The 13,086-nt window shown below is 44.6% G+C and overlaps 1 protein-coding gene across 3 annotated transcripts in view; it reads left to right on the top strand.

The window, feature by feature from the left end:
• Positions 1-13,086, top strand: part of GOT1L1 (glutamic-oxaloacetic transaminase 1 like 1) — a 40,565-nt gene that overhangs the window by 22,029 nt on the left and 5,450 nt on the right. For 2 of the 3 annotated variants that reach the window (XR_012007679.1, XR_012007677.1), the window contains exons 9-10: positions 6,302-6,395; positions 7,157-7,271. The gene's annotated coding sequence lies outside the window, so the exon portion shown is untranslated. The remainder of the gene's footprint in view (positions 1-6,301; positions 6,396-7,156; positions 7,272-13,086) is intronic. The other variant, XR_012007678.1, reaches the window with a different exon arrangement.

Raw genomic sequence — 13,086 nt, 5'->3', positions numbered from 1 at the left:
TTAACTTGCCATGTTCCCATCCCCTTTCTCTAGCTCTGCATAGTCTTAAAAGCCAACAGTGAAAAACATGATTTAACTCCAGCATCCTGGCAGCCACCAGAGGAGGCAAAACAAGTTGGAGCTCCTTCAAAGCCTTATTCCCAGCTGGTGTGCAGCTATCAGCATTCCCCTAGTGCTTGTTGCAGACAAAATTGCACCTAAGTTATGTTCAAATTATTCCCTAATATATATTTAAAGAAATTCAAGTTTTCAAAACAAGCATTATAGCAGAACTGCTGTTCCACTAGCCTTTTTTTTCTATAGATATTGAGGAGCTAATTTTAATTTTTTTAAATTTATTTATGATAGTCACACAGAGAGAGAGAGAGAGAGAGAGAGTCAGAGACATAGGCAGAGGGAGAAGCAGGCTCCATGCACCGGGAGCCCGACGTGGGATTCGATCCCAGGTCTCCAGGATCGCGCCCTGGGCCAAAGGCAGGGGCTAAACCGCTGTGCCACCCAGGGATCCCAGGAGCTAATTTTAAAACTCAAGTGGAAGGGCACCTGGGTGGCTCAGTCAGGTGTCTGCCTTCGGCTCAGGTCATGATCTCAGGATCCTGGGATTAAGCCTCAAGTCCGGCTCCCTATTCAGTTGGAAGCCTGCTTCTCCCTCTCCCTCTGCCTGCAGCTCCTCCTGCTTGTATTCTCTCTCTGTGTCAAATAAATAAAATCTCCAAAAAAACCTCATATGGAATTAAAACCACCATGAGATATCACCTCACACCAGTCAGAATGGCTAGAATCAAAAGGTAAGAATTAACAGGTGTTGGTGAGGATGTGGAGAAAAGGAAACTTGTGCTCTGTTGGTAGAAATGAAAATTGGTGCAACCGCTGTAGAAAGCAGCATGGAGGTTCCTCAGAAAATTGAAAATAAAGATATCCTGGGGCACCTGAGTGGCTCAGTTGGCACGGCTCCAACTCTTGGTTTCCATTTCTGGTCATGATCTCATTAGGCTTTATGCTCAGTGAAGAGTCTGCTCAGGATCCTCTCCCTCTGCCCTTCCCTTCTCCCCTCAAATTAATAAAATCTTTAAAAAATGGAAATATCATATGATCCAGTAATTCCATTACTGGCTATTTACCCAAAGAAAATAAAACCATGAATTCTAAAATATGAAAATGTATATGCACCCCACATTTTTTGCAGCATTATTTACAATAGCCAGGATATAGAAGCAACCCAGGTGTCCATTGATAGGTAAATGAATAAAGAAGATGTGGTATATATATATATATATATATATATATATATATATATATATATACAATGGACTGTTAGTCACAAAAAAGAATGAGATCTTGCCATTTGCTACAACATGAATGAACCTGGAGGATATAATGCTAAGTGAAATGTCAGATAGAGAAAAACAAATACCATTTTATTTCACTTATGTGTAATCTAAAAAACAAAACAAAACAAAAAACCCCAACAAAGCAAATGAACAAACAAGCAAAATAAACAGATTCTTAAATATGGAGAACACACCTAGGGTTGCCAGAGGGGAGGTGTGCAAGGGGAATGAATAAAATAAAACCAATAATAAACAAGCAAACAACTAAGTAAATAAAAATCGTGTGGAAATGCAAAGGACCTAGAATAGCCAAAACAACTTTGAGAAACAGCAAAGAGAACTAACACTACTGAGTTCAAGTCTTATGAAGCCATAGAAATCAAGATGGTGTGGTTTTGGTGTAAAGGTAGACCATAATAGAGTTTTAGAAATAAGCACACATATGTATATGGATAACTGATTTTTTTCTTTAAAGATTTTATTTATTTATGTATTAATGTATTTAAAGAACACAAGCAGGGGGAAGGGCAAAGGGAAAGGGAGAGGGAGAGAATCCCAAGCAGATCCCATGGTATCCCAGTGCAGGGCTGGATCCCATGGTCCAGAGATCACGACCTGAGCCAAAATCAAAAGTCAGATACTTAACTGACTGAGCCACCCGGGGGCCCCTGGACAATTTGTTTTTGATGAGATGCAAAGGAATGTGACAGAAGGGACTATAAATGTTGGATATCCACATGCAAAAAAAAAAGGGGGGGGGAAGAAGGAAAAAAAAAGAGAAACAGAAGAATTTCAATCCATACCTTTCACCATATATAAAATTTAACTCAAAATAGATCATAAGCCTAAGTGTAAAATGTAAAACCCCAAAATATAAAACTTGTAGAAGAAAGAACAGGAGAAAATCTTTGTGACTTTTGGTTAGGCAAAGATTTCTTAGATATGACATCAAAGCATGATCCATAAAAGAAAGAACAGACAAATTTGAATTTATTGAAATTAAGCATTTCTTTTTTTTTTTAAATTAAACATTTCTGCCATTTGAAGTCATTGTTTTTTTAAAAAAAGACTTTATTCATGAGGGACACAGAGAGACAGAGAGAGGCAGAGACATAGGAAGAGGGAGAAACAGGCTCCATGCAGGGAGCTCAATGTGGGACTCTATTCTGGGACCCCAGGATCACACCTTGAGTCAAAGGCAGACGCTCAACCACTGAGCCACCCAGGCATCCCTGAAGTCATTGTTAAAAGAATGCAAAGATAAGGGGCACTGGGTGGCTTAGTTGGTTAAGCAGCTGACTCTTGATTTCCGGTTAGGTCCTGATCTCAGGGTCCTGGGTTCAAGCCCCATGTGAGGCTCTGCACCCATGGAGGAGTCTGTTTCAGGATTTTCTCTCTCTCTTTCTCCTCTGCCCCTCCCCTGCTTGCACATGTGTGCACTTTCTGTCAGAAATAAATGAAAGAAATCTTAAAAAAAAAAAGAGAGAGAAGACAAGTCACAGACTGGGAAAAAAGGTTTGCAAATCATGTATCCGATAAAGGATTTGTGTCTAGAATATTTAAATAACTATAAACTGAGTAATAAAACACCAGAATTTTTTAAATGGGAGAAGATTTGAACAGATACTTCAAGAAAAAAAATATATGAGTGGCAAATAAAGCATAGGAAAAGATGTTCAACATCAATAGTTAATAAGGAATCAATAAGGAAATACAAATAAAAAGATTGAGCATACTAAGTATTGGTGAGAATGTGGAGAAATGGAAACTCTCATACAATGCTGCTGGGAACGTGAGATGACACAACCACTCTGGAAAACATTTGGCAGCGTTTTAAAGAATTAAACACTACTTACCATATGATTCAGTTATTCCACTATTAGGTATTCACCCAAGAGGAAAAGAAGTATATATCCATACAGAATCTTGTACATGAATGTTCAAGACAGTTTTATTTGTAATAGCCAATAACTAGAAACAACTGAAAAGCCCATGAACAGGTGAATGGATTTGAATAGATTTACAAATTGTGGTATAGCTGTACAATGGAACACGACTTGCAATGAAATCAAATGTCCATATTGATAACACAAACACAAATGAATTGCAAAATAATTATGCTGAGTAAAAAAAGCTAGATGAAAAAGGACATACTGTGTGATTCCCTTTGTATAATATTCTAGAAAATGCAAACTAGGCTGTAGTAACAAAAAGATCAGTGGTTGCCTGAGCCAGAGGGATTACCAACAGACACAAGAAAATTTTTGGAGGTGGAGATATGAGCATTATCTTGATCACAGTGGTGATTTCATGGGCGTGTAATATGTCAAAGCTTATCACATTGTATACTTCAAATATGTGCAGATTATGTCAATTATAGTCCACTTGAAAAAAAGATATGAGAGGAGTGATAAAAAGTGAAAAAGTCATGGGAGCCAGTGAATTAGAAGTCTTGGAATCAGAGAAATGTAGAAGGTGATGGTCTGCAGGTGAAAGATTAGACAGGATTTCGATAATGGTGCATTTCCAGGTGGAGTTGACATGGGACGAGTACATTTTCACTTTTTGTTCTGTTTACCTTTGCAACTCAGCCTCAGACACTGGAAATATGGGTACTTAGGCTGAGTAAATTGTCTGCAAATGCATCTAGTTCTTGCAATGAGTCCAGACTGTAATAATGACCGTGACTATCATAGCTAACAGATGTTGAATGCTCATCTCAAGCTGTACTGTTCTAAGCATGTCCAGCGTCTCATGTCTTGGTGAGTGAGCATCAGTAACCTGCCCCACACCGGTCACACGGCTAGGCTAGTAAGGGGCGTGGGGCTCCATGTGCAGGGTGCCTTGACCTTTGCTAAGGGTGTTGCCTCTCCTCATCCAGGCGGCTCCCCTCACTCCTTCACTCTGGCTCCCAAGGGCTCTTGCGTCTAACCCTGAGGAAGTAGTGAGCGTGCAGAACAGGGCCCGGAGGGAGACTGCTCGCGCCAAGGGGAGCCTCCAGGGTTGCGCGCGCCCGGAACCAAGGGAACCAACCGAAACCTCCCGCGCCTTGCGGAGAATGAAGAGCTGCCCAAGTGCGTCCCCTTCCGAGCACATACTGTTCTCTGCGCGGGACGCAAACCTGCCGCACAGAGGGGCTCGTAGGGACAAGGAGCTAAAGGAACAGGTAGGAGGGATGGACTGGTCAACAGCCTTTCTTCTGACGGGGAAAGCCCGGTGAAAGTGCGTGCGGCGCCACTAGCTGCTCAGGAGCAGAGGCCGGCGCGCGTGGCTGCGGAAAGGCCAGGTTCTGCGCGCCAGGCTCCAGGGGGCTTCTGCACCGACCCTGCGGCTCCGCCTTTTCTGCTGGCAGTCGAGCTCCTCCTCGGGATTGCTGGCGGCCACCGAGGGCCAAGCTAGCTCAGGCTTCTTCACTATCCGGTGTGTACGTGCTTTGGGTAGGACAGCGGCCAGGAGAAAGGATTCCAAGGTGCAGTACTCGACTCGCGGCCACCTGCTGTGACCTGCAGTCGGGGAGCTGGATCTTTACGTGAATCCGCCTCTGAAGGTGCGCCGCAACTCCGAGGTTCGCCCAGAGGGTTCCATCGCATCCCAAGGACGTGCCCCCCTTCCCGTGGCAACTCACAGGTGCAGGCGCCCGAGCCCAGCCGTGTGTGAGCGCGCGCGCTGCGCTTTACCCAGCATTTCTTGGGCTGCCTTGTCCCCTTTTCCGTCGGCCGTGGGTGCCAGCAAGACCTGTGATGAAGGAAAAGGAGGTGGGAGCACGCAGGCCTGCGCTGGTCAACAGACGGCTGCGCGTGCAGCCGGAGGAGAGCCCGCACCCGGCACTGGGCGCTTCTTCCAGGCTGGACCCGGTTCTCCGCAGGCAGAGGCGGCCCAAGGCGTGTGTGTGTGTGTGTGTGTGTGTGTGTGTGTGTGTGTGTGTGTGTTGCCTGGGGTGACCCCTAGCTTCGGCTGAGAAAAGCCGAGGCTGGGGTCCTGTGGCGGAGCAAGGATACGGCCTGGAGGACTGCGCGGCCCGCCGGGACTGAGGGTGTGGGCCTCGGGCGCTGGGTGGGGGGCAGCTGGGAGCCCCGGGGGGGTGGTGGAGGGAGGCGTCCGCTACCTAGGCTTCGGCCTGGGGCCCCGGGCCAGCCAGGGCTGGGGCTCCCGTCTCCCGAACAGGACTGGCCCGCGGCGCGGCGAACCGCGGAGGAAGCCGCACAGCTGGGCGGCGGAGGGCTGGGCGTTAGGGGCGAGGGTGGGTGTTCCGGCTCCAGGGTCTTCCCGCGCAGCCAAATCTGTGTTCCTCCTACTCCTCCCCGGGGACCTGTAACAGGGACCCTCACGCTGTGATACAATATATTTTTTTAATATTTTACTTATTTATTCATGAGAGACCCAGTGAGAGAGGCAGAGACACAGGCAGAGGGAGAAGCAGGCTCCATGCAGGGAGCCCGACGTGGGACTCGATCCCAGGTCTCCAGGATCACGCCCTGGGCTGACCGCGGCGGCGCTAAACCGCTGAGCACCCCCGGGCTGCCCGCTGTGATACAATATTGAAGCGCCATCTCTCGCTTGTTCACCACACTGCAGCCACCCCGATCTTTCAGTTCTTGGAACATAAACAGGTCTTCCTGTCCCAGGGCCTTTGCACACACTGTCTCTTAGGCCAGGAACACTTTCTCTGCTTATTGCAACGGCAGCTCTTTCTCATCGTGTGAGTCTCGCCTCTTGGCTTAAATGCTTCCCCCTCAGAAAAACTGTTATCCGACTGTCCTATAAAGTAAGGTCTCTGCCCCCCACAAACATATTTTTTCCTCTTTCTTGTTTCCTTTATGCCTCTTTGTGTTTATTTTATTCTCCGACTTTGACAATTTAACGTAACCCAAAGCAGGGAACATTTTTGCCTTATCAAGCCTGTGCCCAGCAATAACGGGTTCTCCAATTTTTGTGATAGCACTTTTGTTAATTGACTCCTTGTTCTATAGAACATTGGAACCAGAAAAATGCCCCCTCGGAGAGGCAGCCTACCCGGTTCTGCAGAAACCTGTGCTTTCTGCAAGCAACTCCAATCTGGTAAATGTAAGTTTTGCACCTAGGTGTAGGCTTCATTCTCCGAATTTTCCCTTATTAGAGACCTAAGTCAGCTACTTTTGTAGGGCAGTATTTTTGGGCCCTCATTCAGGGTCTGGCACTTGGGGCTCAGTAAATATGGGGCAGTGAATGTGGGTGGCCGTCCCTGCCCCCAGCCTTGGCTTTTCACCATTCTCCCTTTGAGGCAGATTCAACACAGTACATTTCTTCAAAACTGATCTCACATAGCAAAACTGAAGCTGTCATGGAGACAGGGAAGTGAATTTACCCCATATGGAATTTTTTTTTGGTCTTAAAACGCCAAGATGTAATTGAGTGGCATTTTTTTTAGAACACAAAAGGTCATCAAATTACCTAAAATCCTTTTTGTCTTTTTAAAAAGATTTTATTTATTCATTCATGAGAGACACAGAGAGAGGCAGAGACATAGGCAGAGGCAGAAGCAGGTTCCTCACAGGGAGCCTGATGCGGGACTCGATCCCCAGACCCTGGGATCATGCCCTGAGCCAAAGACAGACACTCAACCACTGAGCCACCCAGGGGCCCCTCCATTTTGTCTTTTTGTGTTTAAATTTGCAAACCTTTATATCTTCTTTTTATTAAGTTTAATATCTTAATTCCAGTATAGTTAACAGTGTTCTATTAGTTTCAGGTGTACAATAAATAGGATGATTCAACAATTCTATCCATTACTCAGTGCCCATCATGATAACTGTATTCTTTTAAAAATGCTTTATTTTGGTCATGAGAAACACACAGAGAGAGGCAGAGATAAAGGAGAAGCAGGCTCCTCACAGGGATCCCAGGATCACACCCTGAGTTGAAGGCAGATGCTCAACCGCTCAGCCACCCAGGTGTCCCATGGTAAGTGTATTCTTAATCCCTATCACCTATTTCACCTACCCCCCCCACCTGCCCTCTGGTCTCCAGAAGGGTGTTCTCTATAGTTCAGAGTCTGTTTCTTGGTCCCCTCTCTCTTTTATCTTCCCTTTGCTCATTTGTTTTGTTTCTTAAATTCCACAAGTGAGTGAAATCAAATGGTATTTTTGGTTCTCTGACTTATTTCACTTAGTATTACACTCATTAGCAACCATCCAGGTTGTTGCAAATGGCAACATCTTATTCCTTTTATGGTTGAGTAATATTCCAATATACTCCACTTCTTCTTTATCCATTCATGTATTGATGGACACCTGGGCTGTGTCCTTAGTTTGGCTATTGTCGATTATGCTGCCATAAACATAGAAGTGCATGTACCCATCCCTTTGAAATAGTGTTTTTGTATTTTATGGGCAAATACTCAGTAATGCAATTACTAGATCATAGGGTAGTTTTATTTTTAAATTTTGGGGAACCTCCATACTGTTTTCCACAGCAGCTGTACCAGTTTTCATTCCCACCAACAGTGCAAAAAGAGTCCCCTTTTCTGACATCCACCAACAGTGCAAAGAGAGTTCCTTTTTCTCCACATCCTCACCAACCCTTGTTGTTGCTTGTGTTTTTGATTTTAGCTCTTCTGACAAGTGTGAGGTGATATCTCATTTTAGTTTTGATTTGCATTGCCCTGATGATCAGTGATGTTGAGCATCTTTTCATATATCTGTTGGCCATCTGGATGCCTTTGGAGAAACGTCTGTTCATGTCTTCTGCTCATATTTTAGGTGGATTATTTGTTTTTAGAGTATTGAGTTGTGTAAGTTCTTTATATATTTTGGGTATTAGCCCTTTATCAAATGTATCATTTGCAAATATCTTCTCCCATTCAGTAGGTTGCCTTTTAGTTTTGTTGATGGTTTCCTTGTTGTGCAGAAACTTTTTATTTTGATGTAGTTCCAATAATTTATTTTTGCTTTTATTTCCTTGCCCCAGGAGATATATCTAGAAAAATGTTGCTATAGCCAGTGTCAGAGACATTACTGCCTGTGCTCTCTTCTAGGATTTATAAAAATCATAGTTTCAGGTCTCACATTTAGGTCTCTAATCCATTTTGAGTTTATTTTTGTATGTGGTGAAAGAAAGTGGTCCAGTTTAATTCTTTTGTATGTAGCTGTCCTATTTTCCCAGCACCATTGAAGAGACTTTTTCCTAATACATATTCTTTCATACTTTGTTGAAGATTAATTGACTATATAATTGTGGGTTTATTTCTGGGTTTCTATTCTGTTCCATGATCTATGTGTCTGTTTTTGTGCCAGTACCATTACTGTTTTGATCACTACAGCTTTGTATATTACAAAATATAACTTGAAGTCTGGAAATGTGAGGCCTCCAGCTTTGTCTTTCTTTTTCAAGATTGCTTTGACCATTAGTGGTCTTTTGTGGTTCCACACAAGCTTTAGGATTATATGTTCTAGTTCTGTGAAAAATACTGTTGATATTTTGATAGGGATTGCATTAAATCTGTAGGTTATTTTGGGTAGTATAGACATTTCAATGTTTATTCTTCTAATCCAGGAACATGGACTGTCTTTCCATTTCTTTTTTTTTTAAACATTTTTAAATTTTTATTTATTTATGATAGTCACAGAGAGAGAGAGGCAGAGACACAGGCAGAGGGAGAAGCAGTCTCCATGCACCAGAGCCCAATGTGGGATTCGATCCCGGGTCTCCAGGATCGCGCCCTGGGCCAAAGGCAGGCGCTAAACCGCTGCGCCACCCAGGGATCCCTGTCTTTCCATTTCTTTGTGTCTTCCTCAATTTCTCTCATCAGGGCATTTTAGAGTTTTCGAATTACATCCTTTAGAAGGCAGTTTAAAAAGCACCTCTTAAAAAAAAAAATAAAAATAAATAATAAAAAAAAAGCACCTCTTATTACTAGAGCACCCAGGGGTATACCTGGAGTATCATCACCCTTTACACACAGCTGAGCAACTTATTTAGTATTTCCCCAATGAAAATGGATTTCCCTGGAGGGAGTGTGGAGGAGGTAAGGTATATTCTTTACTTAGGAAAAATAAGCTTTTCTCCATTTTATATCAATAAAATAAAACAAGGAATAGCCTAGTGGTCAGGAGGATGTGCTTTGAAGTGAGACAAATTGGGTTCAAATCTGTGGTTTGACTTTGGGAAAAATTACCTATTATCCCTAAGGCCCTGTTTTCTCCCCTTTAAAATGAGGCTTAAAATACCCACTTTTATGGGTTGTGGTGGGAATGAGTAAGGTGCTGTCTGTAAAGAGCATTACAAGTGCTCAGTAAGAGTTATTATTAGCCAAAATCTTCCAGACATTTCTGTGGTCACTAAAGTCACTAGGTGAGAACTCAAGGAGCCACCCAAGGCTAAGGTGAGATACAAAAGGCCTCTGTTTAGCCTCATGATCTCTCTGGATTCCTGGGAATGTCTACAGATAACCCTCCCCTCATGATTCCACTTCAATCCTTCTGCCAAACTCTTTGCTCCAATTTTCTTTCTGTGATGTTCTTGCCACTCTCCGATGCCCTTGCTCATTCAGTCCACAACTGTGGTCACTACAAGGCAAGGATGCTGTTGGGCATCATGCATGTCACAGCCTTTGATTGTTCAAGGAGGGAGCTGGGTAAATGAAACCTCCAAGGGTGGCTGTCAGTGGCTCTCAGCTTTTTCTGGGCCAGGGACCCCTTTGAGAGTCTGGAGAAAGGCAGACAATGTCTCCCAAATATATTTATATTTCCACATGCAAATACAACTTGCATACGATTCCAGGGCTCTTGGACTCAGGGAAGTCTGTCCAGCACCCGCTAAGGAGTCAGCTATTTAGCTCCTTCCTGGGCTGACTTTCACAGAGCTGCAGCTGCAGAAAAATGAGAAAACCTTAACTATTTTCTCTTTTTCTGCCTTGTCTTTGTCAGGAGGTGAAAAAAAACAAGGAACAAAACTGCTTTAAAAAACAAAAGATTTTATTTATTGAGAGAGAGGATAAGAGAGAGCGCACCAGGGGAAGAGGAGGGACGGGGGAGGGAGAGAAACAGACTCCCCACTGAGCCGGGACCTTGATGCAGGGCTTGATCCCAGGACCCTGAAATCATGACCCAAGCCAAAGGCAGATGGTTAAGCGACTAAACCACCCAGGCATCCCTAAAACTGCTTTAAGGAGAGGAGAAAGAAAAACGAAATAAACCAGTACTAAAGAGAGACTGTGGGAAATTGAGAGATGACTAAGCTAATGGATTCTATTTTATGAGCTCCATGAGGGTTCATGAGGTCAGTTAAAAAAATATGTGACACAGGACAGGACGCCTGGGTGGCTCAGCGCTTGAGCGTCTGCCTTCAGCTCGGGCGTGATCCCGGAGTCCAGGATCGGTCCTCATAGGGCTCCTTGCATGGGGCCTGCTTCTCCCTCTGCCTCTCTGTGTGTCTCTCATGAATAAGTAAATAAAATCTTTTTAAAAATATATGACAATGAAGAACTTGAGATATGATAAGAGACAGGAGGGGTGGGAGCTGGGGGATGGGAACAGTGTTGAAAATGTTACCAGGGTTAAGAGGAAAAGACTTCTGGACACTGTGGATTACTTACCCCTACTGAACTATGCACTTGAAAATGTAAATTTTAGGTTATGTGTGTTTCACCACAATTTTTTTTTAAGTTATTGGGCAGCATGTCCTCCATGAGAATGTTGAGGGGTCCATCACTCTACCAGACCCTAGTGAGCCACCCTTCCTACCAGGAAGTGCAGAAGCTAGGAATAGAATTCGGGTCTAGGACCTACTTTATCAATGGTAAGCGGGTAAAACAAAAAAATTTTTAAAAATTAAAAAAAAAAGGTAAGGTTGTTGAAGGGGTGGTGGTGGGATTAGCATCAAGCTATGAGGAATTGGTGGGTTTTGACAGGGGAGGGCTGGCATGGAGGAAGGAGGCAGGGGCCATGGAGGAAAGGGCATAAAGCTGGCCTGCAGGGGTGTCCTGCCCTCCTGCTGCTTTTTCCCAGACTCTGCAGGCCCAGTGAGGGGGCAATGTGATCCACTCCAAAGGTGAGTCTACTAGGCTCTCTCCGGTTTCCTGACTTTGGAGACAGCAGGTGGTGCTGTTGAGTAAATCTGAGAGCCTAGAAGAAGAAACCCAAACTTTGAACTTGAGAAGTTGGGCATCTCTGCCCTGGCAACTCTCCCTTCCCACTGCTGGAACAGAGGAGGGTGTGGGAGATGGGAAACGTCTTCCTCCTTGTGCTCTGGATTGCTCCTCAGCTGGCCCTGGGAGGAGGGAGGGCTGGGACCTGTTCTCTTAGTGTTTCTCACATGCTCTGGTATCCCAAACGTCTTTGGAATGTAGCTCAGGTGAAATCCTGGGTGGTGGCCCCACCAGCAGTTGTCTGGGAGGGGTAAAAGAGATTCAGAGGCATCCTTACACACCCCTCCCTGGCCAGGCCCAGCTCAGGGTAGCTTCCATGGCTTTGCCTGCACCTCCTGCTCCCAGGAGCACCCCCCGCCCCCTCACGTCCCCCTCTCTCCTTAGAAAGCTCAGACTACTCTGAGAAGTCTAGTCTTACTCCACAGTAAAACAGACCAAACACTTGGGAACCTCTCCTTAATTGTAGTTTTAAATTTGGGGCTTTTATCTAGCGAGCTCAAGTTCTAGAAAGCCTCCATAGCTGGTGAACTGGGTGCTTTGCACTGGATTAGGGCATTGGATTAGGTAGGAGTCCTCCTTCTGTCCAGTGAATCTGGATTTGATTGTGTTGCTGGGCTTTGTCCCCAACAATGATAGGATCCTAGGGAATGCAAACACAACACTGGTTTGACAGCTTCAGCAAGTTTTAAAAAGCCCAACACACCAAAGCCCAGTGTGCCTCTGGAACTCCACGGCTTGCCTGTCTCACTCTTGACACACTTTTGTGTCCCTGTCCTTGTTTTTCCTCTGCCTCACCTTTCTCTTGGTGTTCTAATTTATGCTGTTGTACTTCACTTACGTGACTTTGTAAACAGCTTTAAATCTTGAGACAGGTCAGGGTACAAATAAATAGGAAGAAAAACACCACTCTGAAAGGTCAGATGTTTTGATATTGGCTAAACCTTGTGCTAATGTAGGAAAATGACTATACCCCTTAGTGACCATAACATCCAGAATCTTCCACAACTCACAATAGCGGAAGGATCTATCTCCTCATGGAAAAAGGGGACAGGACCGCAGACTTGACTTTTGACTCCTGGCATTCCCAGTGCCTCCCCCCCTGGGCATCTTGCTAGGGTTGCTGCTGTTGTGGCCAAGCTTTAGGGTGGGGTGAGGGCTGGGGACGCTGTGCCCCTTCAACCATTTGCTACTGTGGACTCATGACCTTTCCCTTACTCCCTGCAGAGCTCTAAACTCATAAGAGCAGAGCATTTGAAATGACTTCTAAAAAGACTATTAGATGAGCAAAACGTAAGCAGAAAATAACATGAAACTAGGTCATCTAAGCGACAGCTCATGATACTTTATTTTCCATGATACACTACATGGTGACTTCAGCATTCATCTGAGAGCTAATTGACCCAGTGGTCATATTCTTATACAAGCTACAAACCTAAATAGTTCTCAAACTGCAGGACCTCATGTTCCCCTTAACAGGGTGGTCCTTCTAGCACCCCTTTCTAGAGCAACTTTCAAATCAAATGCCTCAAAACTTCCAGCACCAACCTCGGCTTTCGTTTTAACTCACACATTCCCCCTGCCCCCCTGCAATCTTAGAAGATCAATGTAGCCATACCAAATACTTAGAAATAT

The sequence above is a fragment of the Canis lupus genome, chromosome 15 (assembly GCF_048164855.1).
Source record: "Canis lupus baileyi chromosome 15, mCanLup2.hap1, whole genome shotgun sequence".
NCBI lineage: Eukaryota > Metazoa > Chordata > Mammalia > Carnivora > Canidae > Canis > Canis lupus.
Note: the sequence above shows the minus strand (reverse complement) of the source record. Positions and strands in the feature narration are given on the sequence as shown.